Below are 16169 nucleotides of genomic sequence, written 5' to 3'. Positions count from 1 at the left end.
AGGTCTATGATATAAAACAGTAAATTTTCTCACATTTCTCACATTTGAGAAGCAGAAACCTGCTATTGTTTTTTTTGCATTTAATTCTTAATAAACAAAAAAAATCAGTTAATGAACTGATTGTTTCTGCACAAGCCCATACCAGCGCTCATATCAAAGCCCTCAATTAGCTGTTAACGGTTCCTTCTAAAGGCACCAGGGCCAGACCCACTGGCCTGACGTACAATGTTGGACCACTTATGTAATGCCAGCATCTTCCCAGGCGGAGCCGTTGGTGTAGTTGCTGGAAAGTTATTTAGGCTGCAAATATACTTTTGCTGCCAGGGGGAATGTTGATTTTTAGGGTTTCAGAGCAACCAACAATCAGAATCAGAATCAGAATCAGAATCAGAAATACTTTATTGATCCCCGAAGGGAAACTCTGTGTTGTAGTTGAACAATATTATAAATAGAGTAGAAATACAAGAAATAAAGAAATATAAGGAATTGGATACGTACGGTATTTACATAAAGGAATGTTATTATACATTATTTACATAATTCACATAATTAAGGATTTGGAAAGGTGAAAAGTTAAATAATAATAATAATAATAATAATTGTGGTATTTGAGATTGCACACATGTCAGGCCAGTGTTATTGCACTGGCCTGACATGTGTGCAAGAACCTTTATCGATGCGCCTGGCTTAGACAAACATTTTATATGTACAACACTGAGGAGAGGATACTGTAATGGGAACGCTTTTAGTCTATTATATAAAAACAAAAAATTATAACAATCAATAATGCAGGAGCAGATGTTAACAAAAGATAAAAAATTGATTACATGTAACAAATACCACAACCGAAGAACACATAGTACATGTGATTAATATTTGCCCCTTTCTCAACCTTAAAGTTGTTAATATACTACAGTTGAGTAATAAAGCTGGTAAAATAGTAAAATAGGTGTTTGGAGAGTGGGTCTTGATAATCCTATAGCAGTCCTATAAATGGGTTGGATTTAGTATCTTAAAAAGCGCCGGATGGCTTTGATCTATTTATTTTACTGTGTGTATGTAAGCAAAAAAAGGAAACTTGTTTTTATACATATATTTTTCAACTGCTAAAAAAAAAAGGAGTATTATTGAAGAGAGAGGTGGACTGACTTAAAGGTCACGTCTATTTATATCTTTCTCCATTTTTGTTGTGCTTTGTTTTGTTTATGTGATTGATAATGTGTTGACAGGATATTTGTGTTTAAACTTCATTTCCTGTAATTCACCTTACTGTCCCTTTCTCCTTGAACTGTTTATGCCATGAACGCCATTCTTTTGCCAATCAGCATTGGCCAAAACTTAAATACTCATCATTTATTTCTCAGAAATTAAAAGAAAAAAAAATCTCTTTCATTTAGCCAACTGTGTCCAACCAGCTTTCTTTTGTTTTCCATCTGCTCAAAATTCCCATTTCTTTACTGTTACAATACACACAGTAAAGATAGTCTCTTTTACACCGCTTTTTAACCTTAACCCTGTGTTCAGAAAGCCTGATTTTCCATGACTAAAGGACTTTTAGCTAATATTTATTTTGCCAGAGATCCAATAAGCCCTTGAAGACATGACAATAAAGTCATTTTTTGTAGCTTTTTTAACACCTATCTGTATATATTTATGTTTCCACCACACCTTTCTCTATGACACAGCATCCTTGCCTCTTTCTGCTTCAATATGTTGTGTTCTCTCCATCTCAGTACTTCTTTCCCTCCCTCTCTTTGAACCTCTCCACCCATACTGCACCCATTTACTATATTGCCTCTGTCTCCTCGCTTTTTAAGCTGATGGACTCTCTCTTCTCTCTCTCTCTCTCTCTCTCTCTCTCTCTTCTCTTTCTCTCCTCTCTCTCGCTCTAGCTCTCTTTCTTTGTCTTTTGCTGACAGCATCTCTTTTTCCTGGAGCTCCGGACTTTTAAGTTGTTCATTCATATCCTTCCTTCTCTCTCTCTCTCTCTCTCTCTCTCTCTCTCTCTCTCTCTCTCTCTCTCTCTCTCTCTCTCTTCTTCTCCTCGCTATGTCTCTCTTGTCTTCTTCCTCATATTTCATTCCATCTCTCCTGCCAGTCTGCCAGCTGACTCACCCACAGTCTAGTCGGGAGGAACGAAAATAAGCAAAGAGATTTTGCAAGGGCAAGGAAGAAGTCTCTCACTGATGAATGGTTTTGAGTGGAGGCCTGGCCAGTAGGTACTGTATGAGGGAGTGACAGCTGGGGTAAATGTCTCCTCTCAGAGAATTCAGAGGTCAGCGAGATGGGTTTGCGCTCCTGTTGGAGTATCTCTTTAACATGAAACTCTGGCTATGACGAAGTGAAACGATGAGAGAGACAGGAGAGACGTTATCTCTATTGATTGGTCTGAGTGAGTTATCCTAAAAGCTGGATGCTAATTTTCCTCCATCTTCAACTTGCAACTGCCTTATAAATACTACAGTGTTGGTTTGTGTTTTAATTGCTTGGTCTGAACAGAGGCTTTGGAGATGAAATGACTCAGGCAGTGGTTCCAAATCCCCTTGACCATTAGGCCTAATAACTTCCTGTAGATAAAGTACACTCCAGTAATAGCACGGTAAAAATCACCTTTATGTTATGTTGCCTTAGTTAGTTAGTTGTGTGTTCCCACAATACAACAAAAAGTACTGTTGCAGTGATAAAACCTTTTTCACACATGAACATTGCAAACAAATCTGCCATAAAAAAGGTTTCCTTCCAAAAACTCAGTTCATTTTTGTTTTATAATTGTTTGTATTTGTAATTGTTTTCATCACAAATCAAAAACACTTTACCAAAAAAGTGTTGTCCTTTAAGTCATCATATAATGGTAAAACGTGATTTCATGTTTAATCTCACCTAAATCACAAAGTTTTGTTCTCTTCAGGGAGGTTTTTGTCTTGTGCTGAGAATCTCATTCTACTTTATTTCTAGATCACCTAGTTCCCCTGCCTTTCTTATATTAAAAACCACCTTTATTTTTCTTTTTATTCCTGACTCCATGGGCGATTTTAGACCCTTTTTAGGGTGGCTCAAGCCACCCTAAATTTCATCTCAGCCCCCCTAAAAGCTATATTCCATTTTTTTTAAATCAATTTTAATGCTTCATGTTCGAGTTTGCAAACTTGGCTGTTAGCGACAGATGACAAACAATTACAAGTTCAAAGGGCTTGAAACAGATTTAACATCCTGTGTAGCTGCCGCTGATGCTTAGCACCTGTAACCCTATGCTGTACTGAATTAGCCAAGTAGAGAATACTAATGAATTGTTTTATTGTGTTTTTTATTTCTCTGTTTCTCCTTGTTTTATATATCAAATGTGTTGAAGCCATTACACTGATTTTAGTTTTCTCCTTTTCACATGCATGTGATTTATAATTATACTGATACGTATATTTGGATAATGCTGATTACAATTAATATCGATTATGTTGATGTGATGTTAACGGTGATGATGATGATGACGTCAGGGGGTGTTAACTCTATATTTAGACCTCACCTGAGCCAGGTGTGTGTGTGTGAATAGAGAGCGGAAGGAAAATTAATTTTCAACCGCATTTTGTGAGACAATTTTACTTATGTTTCTGTTGCAGTTATAGAATATATAGAAACGGATTATTGTGACACTACAAACAAATGCGCGTTGTTTTACTGACCGCTCCTACAAAATGTTACTATTGTATATCTTTTGTCATTTTTAATTGGCCTAGTGGAAATTAGCCCTAGGGCTACAATCTGGCATTTTCACGTGTACTATTGTACATGTTAATTAATCTGCACTGTCCTGAAATATTAAATAAATAAAAATAAATAACCCAGTCAAGATAAGGGTTAACAGAAACATAGTGTTGGCCAATCGATGGTGGTGGTGCCAGACTTCCGCCTTTTGGCTGAGTCTCTATCTAATCTGTCAGATGGAGAGCAGGAGTGCGGTTGCAAAGTTTAAATTTGGTAGTCCCTAGAGAAGAAGTTGGTAATTACACGGTGCAGATTAGAATCCAAATTGAAACGTAAGCAACTAAAATCGCTGAATGCTAGAACATTTTGTCAAATTGGTTGTTATTACCAAGACTTATAATGTGTAAGGTTTAGTTCCATCATAGTGTCAAAAAATTTTAGCTGACGCCAACAACTGTATAGGATTCCAGATTATGTCCACCCTATGTTCTTCTCCAGTCTTATATCCAATTCTTGTCTCCACTCGTGGCATTCATCCAGCCACGGTTTTGACCCTGAACTCACAGCCTTTCTTCAGCCATCCAGCCTCTCCTGAGGAGGAGGTTTTCACCTATCTAAACTGGCGTCATCAATCATTATTTCCATGCTGTCTTCTCCCGTGGAAGCTTTTGTCTTTGTGCCTGGCATATCCTCGGGCACCAGTAGCAGATGGGCACGCTGGCACTCTCAGGTTCGAAAGGCACAAAAGAAAAACTACAGCGGCTCCGTGGGAATAGTGTTTTCTGACTGGACATAGTGCTGCCCCAATTACCTGAAATGTTGCAAGCACTTTATTTTTAGACACAGGTTTGGAATGAGTGTGAGGCTGTACTTAGCCACAGTGGTGATGAATTCTATTGTCGACATGTTAACATTCAATCAAAATTTTATTTAGTGTAAAATCATAACAGAAGTAATCAGGACACAGATACAGGATACAACTGGAGTAGTTCTAGACCACACTCAAAAATTTGTAGAAACCTAACAATCCCCCCAAAAGCATGTTTTGGTGCTAACAGGCTCGTAATGACAATTCTAATTTCGTGGTTTTCTCTATGTACGACTTACTTAATGAATTATTCAAGACCAAGATGGTGACATAACTAAGGACTTTTATTTACTCTGCAGAATATGACTGAAGGCATTCTAATAGCACGCTGTACTTTCTACATTAGGAACAGTATGTCATCTGATGCCATCTGGCCACATTCCTCTTATGCACTGTAGTAAACTCCTTTCTCCACATGATGAAGAACAAGTCATTCTCCAACAAAACACTCCTTTCATGTCATTAAGACAAGAAAGGAGGGTTTTCAAATGAAATAACCTTAAACTATAATAATACTTTGGTAGCCTGTATGAAGAATTACTATTAAGTTTAAGACCTTTTTTTCCAATGGAGAATATGCTGTTTTTGATGATAATCTAAATCTTGCAAGTTTACACAAACAGTTACAATTACAAAATGAAAAATTACAAAAAATACTTAGTTCATAATAACAAAGGGGATGCAAAATCTACAGGTTTAATATCTCAATGTCAACAAGTCATTCTCCTACACTAACATGCTGATGATTAGCCCTGTAGCTTGTTAGTATGCTAACATTAGCTAATTAGCACTAAACCCAAAGTACAGCTGAGTTGGGTGGGAGCATCCTTAGCTTTGCAGGTATTTGGGTAAAAACCAAAGTATTGGAAAACTAAAATTATGATCTGATGACGGTGCTAGATGAAACATCAGAGGCACACCAAAGTTAATTGATCCTGAGGGGAAGTGTCAACTTCACAGTGGCACTATAGGAAAGTCAGGGGGTCATCAAAGTCAGTAGGATTCCTCACCAAATTTAATTGATCCTGACAGTCCAACATTGCCATCCAGAGAGAGCCACGCCGCTAGTGTGGCTAATAAAATAACAAAAAACATAGTGAACAGAAATACAGAATAAAAGCAATCATGTAGTCACAACAGCACCCGTGTAAATTCAGAAGCACTGCCGTTAGTATTTATTGTGTATGCAGTTTGTTTCTACACAATACTTAGTAGTTAAATCTGGTAAAATGTAATCTTAAAACACTATTGGAAATATATGTCCTCATAACAGAGAAGAAGTAAAGTGTTCAACAGTCTGCAGGCAGCAGTGGAAAAAGATGATTTTAACTGAGTGCGTGTAATTGAAAAGAGTAATTGTTATACAATCTAAAGGGTTTTGGAGGTGGAATAGCGATGTGGGAGGTGCCTGTCCATGCTTTGCTTTAAAAGCAAGTAGAAGAAGATTTACGTTTGTATTTTGTATGAGCTGGAGGGGAAACGAGGCCAACTGAGTGACACATAAATTCACAGTATTCAAGATGCAAAGAGGTACAAGCATGTAAAACAAAATTTCTGTAGATCTCTATCATCGTGCATGCAGGATCACAGACATTTATCTTGTCACAACAGCAAACACAGCCAGACAAACCCCAGGATTGCGCAGCCATTTAGTACCCTGAAATCAAGCATCTTGTCGACCCAGCCCCCAGACTCAGATAAGAGGTGGCAGTAATTCCTGACACTTGATTCACCATCGTTATGTAACATTCATCCCAGTCATGCCTTTGATTACGCTATAATGAACTAAAGCCCAGTCAATGTCTTAGTGGCAGAATTAATTAAAAGAGCTTATGGAAGTTGAGCCCAGTGGAGCGTAGAGATTACCAACACAAAACCTCCTATGGTCATTATTTCACCTTTTCTGTTAGCTCCAGGAATGGTGCATGAGGGGAAGGGAGAGGAAGTACTGGATGGCCATAGACTATGTGCTCTATGCTGATGTACAGTATGCATTGTTATGCTTGGCACTGCATGGCTGATTATAAGAGCAAAAATACTAAGAGCAGCTGGACCTACGGTACTAATTCCGACTGTTCACAAGGAAGAAGAAGAGGACAGAGGGAATAGATTGAGGACAGAAAAGAGGAGGGAGGGGTGTACAATAAAGGAATGGTCAGAATCCACAGAGTGAGGTGAAGAGAGAGTGAGGGAGGGAACAGAGAAGGAGGGATGGAGGCAGGCAAAGAAGAAGGGTGATGTCACCTCTAACGGGCAGCCAATGAGAGTCAGGGAGGGAGAGAGAGCAGCTGAATGAGGGTGTGTTTTTCTATCACTGCAGCATCAGCAGAGAGGAGAGTGGCACAATCAATTTCATAGAGAAGAGGAAGAAAAGGCACAAGTAGATAAGGAAAAGAGGGGAAAAAACAGACGCAAGGAGTTGCCAGAGGAAAGGAACATCTCTGAGAAGGTAAGAGGATCTTTTTGTGATGAGACAAACAGTTTGTCATTAAACACAGGGAGAGCGGGAGCAGGCTGCTGAGCAGATTCATTGGGCTGTTAGGTGGTAGTGGCTTGTTAAGAAGTCGCACCTTTTCCTCATCTACCATTGACTGTAAAAGATCTGGTATAAATAAATCACTTTACAAAGCTCTCTTTTTTTAAAATGTCTCCTCTTCTGAGAATTTGTCCTATTCCCATCAGTTGTATTGATGTTTAGGGAAACTATGTAATTACAGCTATTTCAACACACTTAGTTTGAAAAATAATAATTAGATGAATTTAAAAACACATCTTTATATCAGTGGTTGTGGAGGTTGTAATAAAGATACTACCCTGTAACACTGCGTTACTTTGAACTGTAAAAGGACATTTTGAGGATTGAAGCCGGGTGTCACGGATAACCTGTTGGTGCGGATTGTTTTAAGGGGAATTTTTTTCTTTTGATTTTGTGTATTATCTCGGCGCTTGAACATTCAGTGCATTGCATGCAACAGGGTCTCCTCTCACATTAATATTGAATATACAGCAGTGCTGGGTGCCATTGTATCCGCCTGACTGAAAACTTAATTGGCCAGATTACAAATCATTTTACAATGTGTTTTTATCTTCTATTTACTGTTTGTATTTGTATTTATAGAAAACAATGTATTTTGGATTAGTTTACTTTCATTACTACAGTGTATTGAACTGCACTCTAAATCTGTTGCATTATATACATAATACATTATTGCAAAAATGTACAGACAGCCCTTCTTTGGAATTTCCTACCAAATGTGAAAAAATATAATTCAAATACACTTTCGATCTGCTCCATTGCAATTCATATTGCATCGGGCATTTTTCTACAAACTGTTGGCAATTTCTCAGGCAAATGATATGCTTTGCCTCTCCTTCTGCCTTGCTACTTCAATATGAATATTCGTTTTCTCACCACATTCCCCTCCCCCAGCTAATAGCTGAGTGGCTTAATGTTAAGTACTGCCCATGATTGCAATGTGCTGCTATGATTTTCACTGATGTGGATGAAACTCTGCTCATGGTGAACAGCACAGCGGAGTAGACTACAACAATTTTATAGTCTACCAGTCTTATCTTCTGTGGCTGCAGTAAGGCTGTTTTGCCAGAGCTGACTAACCTAAAACAGACATTGGAGGGAAAGAAAGACAAGGAATTTAAAAAAGAAAAACTGGAAGAGGAAAAGAAAAAAATGAGATTCAGATATCAACAGGAGACAGAGAGTGAGAGAGATATTTATATATGGAAGGAGATATCAGGGGAAGTGAAGATAAGGGTGGGGCAGCGCTCGCAGCAGACTATGTGGAGGTGTGCAAATGAAAAGGAGGCACTCACCTGGCTGTATGCCATGCAGTTGCCTGCTGTCACCCTCTGCGGCCTGCTGCACATCTGTTCTACCCAGTGGCACACAATAGACAATGTTACACAGTTGTGTTAATGATGTAGAAAACTCCTGCCAGAAGCAGATGCTGAAGGTTTTTGCATGCATGTCTGGTGTTTTGTGGGTACATGTATCTTTGTGCATCTGCTCATAACATGCACTCCTACCCTAAGAATATGACCAGATTCTCAAAGATTTAACCAGATACACAAATATATCTAAGTATGCCTGCTTATATCATGTGAGTGCAAGTGTGTGCAAGTGAACCTGCTTCCTCCCTCCCTCCCTCCCTCCCTCCCTCCCTCAGTAGCCTGCAGCTTGTCCCGGATGAACCCAGTTAAGGGACTGGAAAGGAGGGAAGGCTCTGCGCCTGACAATGACTTGTTACCATCTGTACAACATCCATAAACATACTGCAGTGCACACATTCACACAATAGATCAAGATACAGCTGCTGCTGAAAAGGGTGTGTTGGATTGAATGAGAATGTGAACGTATCTGTGTGTCTGCGTGTGTGTGCTTGTGCATCCTCTCCGTGGCAACGATGCCCCAGAGACCTACTGCTGGTCACATTATCATACTATTTAATGCAGTGGGGTTTGTATGGCAGTGGTTGCTGGATCTCTTGAGAGTGTTGGGAGCTGCTAGTGTAGCAGGGATGTTGTTGTCACAGTAGCTGGCTAGACTTGGATTGTATGATTACCCTCACTACAGTATGCTGCAGAATGTAATCTCCCCTCGGACATGGGCTTGTTGATTGAGCTGTTCCATCAAATAGATGGATGGAAACAGGGATTTATGTGAGGAGAGAAGGACAGGGATCTGCAAGGAAAGGAGAGAGAAATGGCAGGGAAGGATGGTGTAAGCAACATATAAAAGACAAAGGAGAAGTGGACTTCCTTTTGAAATGCAAAGCACTTTGCATCTTTTAATGCATGTTCACTGCTATAGGTATTGAAGAGAGAAGAGAAATACAGAAAGAGAGATAAAGTAGGATGCAGAAAAGGTGAAGGTCTCAGGGGAGGATGGGATGTGGCAAAAGAAAGAACAATTCATATGAAATGCAAAAAGATTAGGAGGAGAATTCTGATTATGGTTGACGAAGATTATGAGAGTAAAGCCCGGCAATGTATGGTCAGATATTTACGCTTTTGATCTATTAATGTTTATGAGATGATAATGTCAGAGGCTGGCCTGTTTCCAAATGCCTTTAGTCCTGCAGTTGAAGTGGAGAGCTGGTGTTGTGTAGGAGGAGATCTGCTCTCAATCTGCCAGGTAGGAGCAACTCTGGGGAAGAGCAGTGCTGCGCTAGCCCTTTGCTCCTGAGCCACCTGTTATTGCCTCAGGGCCACTTTGCCTGTCATCCTGCTCACCAAACACAGATATATCAATGCACACACATAAACACATCAGTACAGGCACAATTTCTGCAACACACTCAGAAACAAACGCTCTACAAATACACGCTGCAGAGATCCTGTTGCAGTGCGCCAAATTAAAGATTCTCTAATGTTGCCTCCCTGGCCTGATTAGTTAAATGCCTGCTACTGATCAAAGAGCACACCCGCCACTTCCTGGGGATTTATCCATTAAAGCAGCAACGGGGTAAAATAAGGGTTAAGAGAGAGACTATCTCTTAGACAGAAGTGTCAACAATCACCGTTTCATCTCTGGTTTCTTTTTTATTGTCCGTTGAGAATAGTTGTTGTAAAGTTACAAACTCACAAACACAGATTCAAAGGCTTCTGAGTGAACTCCCCCGAGTTGTCTTCTAGACTATGTGCACCTTTTTTGATGTCGTGCATGCGTGTGCTCATGCGCAGTTGCATGTGCACCTTCAAGATGGAGAGGCAGTCCCCTACCCCACCCTTTCTGGTTGCAGCTTTGAGGCTTTTTGATTTAGACTGAGCAAACGGGAGTGAGCCCACTGGTTGTCAAATGGAGGATTGTGTAGACGTGCTGTCAGGGTTTGGTAGAGAATACATTGTGGTGATTTAGGGAGCTAAGGGTCATAATGGATTGACAGGCCAGTCACTGTCGTGAGATGCATGAAATGTTGAACCTAAATGCAGAGAGGAGGCAGGCAAAACGACGAGCTTCAGAGTTTAATAAAAGAAAAAGCCAAGTACAAACAAACAATGGAAGTACTGAGATGGACAGGCAAAACACTAAATCCAGGGATCAAAAAACAAACACATGAATACAAAAACAAAAGCCAAACAGACCAGAAATAGAGACGAAAAACTGATCAAGGAACCAGACACGAATTAACACGGGGAGACATGACACTACAATGATCTGACACAAGACAAAGACAGCGCAAAGAATAAATACAGAGGGTAATGAGGTAACAAGAGGCAGGTGACAAGAGGGCTGGGAAACAGGTGGAAAACATCAGGTAATCATAGGAGCGTGAAAACACAGGAAGTAAAACTAAAGACAAGACGAGACAGAGACCAGATTTCAAAATAAAACAGGAACCAGAACATAGACAAGACAAGACCAAAAACACCATACAATAAACACAAGACATGACAGAACCAGGCTGAGAAATAAACACGGGAAAACAGACTACCACAATAAAATAAGACAAAAACACCAAAACATAACAGTCCCGGGTAAATGATTATAGAGAATTGAGGAGAAAGGAAGGAGACCAGGAAAAATGGGAGAATAACATTTGCACAGGTAAATGAGGCAGGTAAGGAACAAAGCCTAAAGATGGAAAGGATTGATTTAAAAGGCAGCAGGATGGTACAGACATGGTGAAAAGGCTGTTATGGAAGATGAGACAAAGTGGAAGAAGGCTGTCATGGCAATTTCTCTGAACCACCTTGTTCCGGTTATCATTTAGAAGTCCTGTTCTCTCTTTTTAGACAGCTAAAGCCAACCTTTCGACCCAGGTAATCCATTTTTCCTTTTACTACCTCTGTACGGCTATTCTTTCCCCTCTTCCCGCCATGCACTTCTTTTGTTTCACTTGTCGTATCAGTATTCACGCAGCGGTGGACAGAAAAGCCCACATCGGGGTCTTGATCAAAATAATGACTGAGGCTCCTGATAGCCTTCCCAGAAAGAAGCTCTCAGACAAAGACTCATAAATCCAACCCAATTATACAATTGAACTTGTGATGGAGACTAGGGCACAAATAGAGGCGTCATTTATGGAAATGAATTTAATTTGGCAGAGTGAATTACTTTATTACAGCTTTCAGAAGTGATGGTAAGAGAAAGAGAAGAAATTGTAGAATTCCCCTGGGTGACAAATATCATATTGGCAGTTAAAATTACAAAACTGGAACCCCATAGTAGATATTACTTGAAACCAGGAGAGAAATGAATTAATGACAAACCAATAATGAAATTGGAGGTGGCAGATGTTGTAGAAAATATCTCAAAATGAGGGCATAAAAAAGTCCCTGCATTCTTTATCACTTTATTTAATTATTATTTTGCAAATAAATGTCTAAATCTGCGAATTTTAATTCCTTTAGACCACGTTTTTCAAAATAAAGAACCAGACTGGAAAGCGGCTGCAATAAATCTACACATTAGATTGAATATGAATTAGGGGAGATATGAAGCTCCATGTCTGACCTTCTCTTTGCCATCTTGGTGCTGTCCTCCTTCTTTTTCTGTCTCTGACAAAATGATGTCTTTGTCTCGGTAAAACGGAGAATTCCCCTTAGTGTCATTCCATCTGGACAACTGTCAGCTCTCTCAGAAAGGCTTTGGTGTCCACATCAGTGACTATACTTGCACTAAATTGACCCTCTGTCCAGTGTGTTTTTCCCCAACTGCGTCCAGGAAGTGTTCTGTTGATTGTCAAAGACGTTTCTCTGTGCATTTGTGTGCGTGCATGACTCACCATTAACAGTGGCCAGAAAGAGATGACCTCATGAATTAATTACCTAAACATCAAATACCAATGTTGGGTTATTGCCTTTCATCTGTGAAAGATAAAATCAAGTGTCTGATGGACACATTACTGAGATACCTTCCAAGTTTAATAGCTTCTGAGCAAAATAGCATTTTGCATCACAGACTATTAATAATGCTTTTATTGTGCCTCCTATTCTTTCCATTATAAAGCTTTTTACCATTTCATTTTTTATAGAAGCTTTTACCTAATGCTCATCTTCAGGGCTGCAAATGCTAGAGAGAGAATACACAAAATTATATGATGATGTATAACTGTAAAATTATATCAATTGTTAATGTTACATGAGGATTTAGCTTAACCTGAATTAGCCAGCTATGAACCAAATGTGCCTGAGGCAGTTAACTTAGCGCCAAATAAAAATGCTTTTTCATGAGTTGTTTGGGCCAATTGTAGCGCTGGAATGCTATGCAGGGCATGTCTTGCGAACAAAAGCAGTGGGATTCATAATAATGCGGTAGGACTACAGATGTAGTCAAAAGTAGCTTAATTAAGCTAACATCCATTATGCTGCCTTCAGGTGTTTTTGCAAATTCCAATATAGCACATAAGCTAACAAGAGTATTTATATATATATATATATATATATATATATATATATATATATATATGTGTGTGTGTGTGTGTGTGTGTGTGTTATTTGGGAATGAAGTGTCATTGTCTGGCTTTGATTATATTGCTCTGGCTGTTTATTAAGGGGACATGACAGCATTGGTTTACTAATTTATTGATTTGTTGCTGAGAGGCTAACTGCATTTTTAATGAAACTTGGGGGTATGATGTATCTCAGAGCTGTAGGATACTTCAGCACTGTCGCTTTGCTCTAAGTTACATTGTACTGCCCTATCAGCTTCTTTTTTTTCAATACTGTTGGAATTTTCCCCTTCGAAAATGTTTCTTAATGTGCTTGGCAAGACTTTCATTCCAGCCCAAATATTACCTTTGCCAATACTTAAGCTTAGCAACATGGTTTGTTCTAACAGTCAATAGACCGTCAAAGGAATACAAGTGTTTAGCCACCATTGATACTTGAGTGCATCTTTTGCACAGGTAGTATTTGAAAGTCCTTACTGTATGTCTTGTGTGGAGGCTGCAAGTCACAGTTTCAGCAAAGTTGAGGAAGTTCTCTTAGTAATAATAATATTAATAATAATAATAATAATAATAATAATAATAATAATAATAATAATAATAATGTATACTTTATTAATACCACAAGGGGAAATTACAAATTACAAATTACTTGAAAGACATTTGGGGATTTTGGGAAGCATTATCACAGTCAAGTAGTTAACACGTTTGCTTCCTAAAAGCCTCAACTAGTTTGCAACATTGAGACTTATGCCGGAGCATATCCAACCATTTGGAGCATCACAGAAGCACACCCAAGAGTTTACTGATCAAGAGGATGCAACCTTCAGTTTTGGAACGTTGTGCTTCAGTTGAAGATTAATGAAGTCTTTAAATTGCACTGATAACATAAGAAGCAGTGTTTTGTGTGTTACAGCCAAGAGAGGCACAGTCAGGAGAGCAAACTTACAACAACTGTGTTTTTTGAGGCGTTAGAGTTAGTGTACTGAATTGAATGTGACTGCTTGACATTGATTAAGTGGCATACATCATTGTCTCAATGTGAACTACAGTGTGGTTTAATCGTGTTCTGAATGCATCTAAAGTCAAATTTATTTGGAGTGTTTATGTTTAAGTATATTGATTTTGTTTCAGTTGTCTCTTACCTGCTCTATGCCTACAATTCATTTGAATGAACCATAACCAAAATAGATAGGGCCGGAAACATGAGCATCCATTCAACAAAAACAGACAGACATAGTGGCCTCAAATACTGCAGGTGATGTGAAGTAAACACATCACACAGTCTCTATTTGTCTCCTCTGCATGTCTCAATGATGTTGTGACTGTCGTTTCTCGCAGGCCCTTTATCTGCTGTGTCAGCCATGATATATTCATTAGGGTTGGATTACAGAGAGTGGGAGGGGGATCAGGTTTTGAGTGGGTTATAATCCCCATACACTGGCCTAATTTAATCTCACCTACTGTGCCATCCTATTACACACTACACCCACCACATGTGTTCAGGCGCTGGCTGGAGCGGAGCAGATGAGGGGCATGCAAGGTTAAAACGGGGTAATGTCAGACAAGATGCATGGAGACAAAGAGGGAGGTTTGTAAAAAAAAAAGAACTACAGAGAAGGAAAATTGATTATGAGCAGCAGGAGAGAGATCCAAGTACAGGGAAGGAAATGTCAGAGACAAAAGTGGAGACAGATAGGGTAGAGTAGTGTACTATTTAAGTTTGTTTTCATGAGTAACATGTTGCTTCTTATCTCCCCCCGCCATTAGGGGAAGCTTCATCTTTCAGAATACACACATGGACATTTCTTGCATGTCTATTATGGCTTATTATCCTTATATAGAATATAAATTCAAGAAACTGTGTACCTCTAAAATATCATAAGATATTTTTTCTTTTAGCATTGTGGCATTATTAAGAATGGCGGTAAAATTTGTAATAATGTAATAATCATAATTATTGGCATAGCATATAGTGTATTTTTTTCACCTGTTTGTATTGTTTTACTCATTCTGTGCCCTTTATCACACTTTGTAATACTATTTTTATCAATGCTTCTACTTAGTATATTTTGGGATGACTCCCCATCTTATTATATTTATTTGGCAAAGTTGCAAATTGTTTGCATGTCAGGGAGACTTCACACAGTGAAGTAAGGGTTTAAATGACCTATTCTCCAGTTTTCTGTACAATTTAAGACCTACATCCCTCTCATCATCCCTCCTTATCTGCGCATAGCCAGAATAAATTAGGCCATGCTAACCTGCTGCACAACACACACTATCTACTTGAAGAGGAATCTGTAAATCTGTCTTTGTTAGCCACTTCTAAATGCAGACTTATAAATCAGGTTGGTGTTCGAGTTGTTTGAGTTTGCTCCCTGAATTGATCAGGGGTAATTGGGCATGGCGCTACAGAAAGCCTCACACAGTGCCCGAGCTGCAATAATGAGACTCCATATTTAGCTATTTAGTCTATTTACTATCAGCCATCACGCTCGCTTGCAGAGCGGGAAGAATTGAGCAATTATGTTTTTGTGGCCAAACTTGCAGGGCGCAGTTTTATGTACCAATTTTCATAAATCAGTTGTTAATCTGTGCTGAAAAGAGGACTGACTTATGTATCATGAAGCAACAGGGAGACATGGGCTAAGGCTTCTAGTTAAAATGAGGAAAAGATAAAAGACGCAATCCCCAAGAGAAAACACAGGAGCAACAAGAGGAATGAATAGATTTATTCAAGGGGTGCTAATGTCACAATGGGGGAAGGAGGGAGATGAAGAGAAAGCAGACCAAGAGCAGAAAACGACCCACATGAAGATAAAAACAGAAACAGGAGAGAATAGACAGTGGGCCCAGACATTGTTAACGAGCTTAACGAGGTAATTATACACATAAGCAAAGACTTCATCCTCCAGGCCTTACACAGTTGGGTGGAGCAAGGGAAGCAGGAGAGAAGGGGGAGTAATGGGAGAAAAAGAAAGGACGTGTATTATCAGTAACTTTTTAATAATGTTGATTGCACCATTATTAAAATGAGATCCTGCTTAGGGCTACGAGCAGGAAGTATGAGAGTATGGAGGTTAAAATGGGAGGACAATGTGGGGAAGATTAAGCGGAGAAGATACTGGGAGCAGAGAGATGGGAGGGTAAAGGACACAGATCCTGTAGCGATTAAAATGTCAGCATGTGCA

General features: G+C 39.2%; 1 protein-coding gene across 4 annotated transcripts in view; it reads left to right on the top strand.

Moving 5' to 3' along the window:
* Window positions 1-6767: 6767 nt before the first annotated feature.
* The window catches only part of l1cama (L1 cell adhesion molecule, paralog a), a 40652-nt gene continuing 31250 nt past the window's right edge, over window positions 6768-16169 (top strand). For all 4 annotated transcript variants that reach the window (XM_032520915.1, XM_032520917.1, XM_032520918.1 and 1 more), the window contains exon 1: window positions 6768-7016. The gene's annotated coding sequence lies outside the window, so the exon portion shown is untranslated. The remainder of the gene's footprint in view (window positions 7017-16169) is intronic.

This window comes from Etheostoma spectabile, chromosome 7 (genome assembly GCF_008692095.1).
Source record: "Etheostoma spectabile isolate EspeVRDwgs_2016 chromosome 7, UIUC_Espe_1.0, whole genome shotgun sequence".
Classification (NCBI taxonomy): Eukaryota; Metazoa; Chordata; class Actinopteri; order Perciformes; family Percidae; genus Etheostoma; species Etheostoma spectabile.
This window is presented reverse-complemented; position numbering and strand designations above follow the sequence as displayed.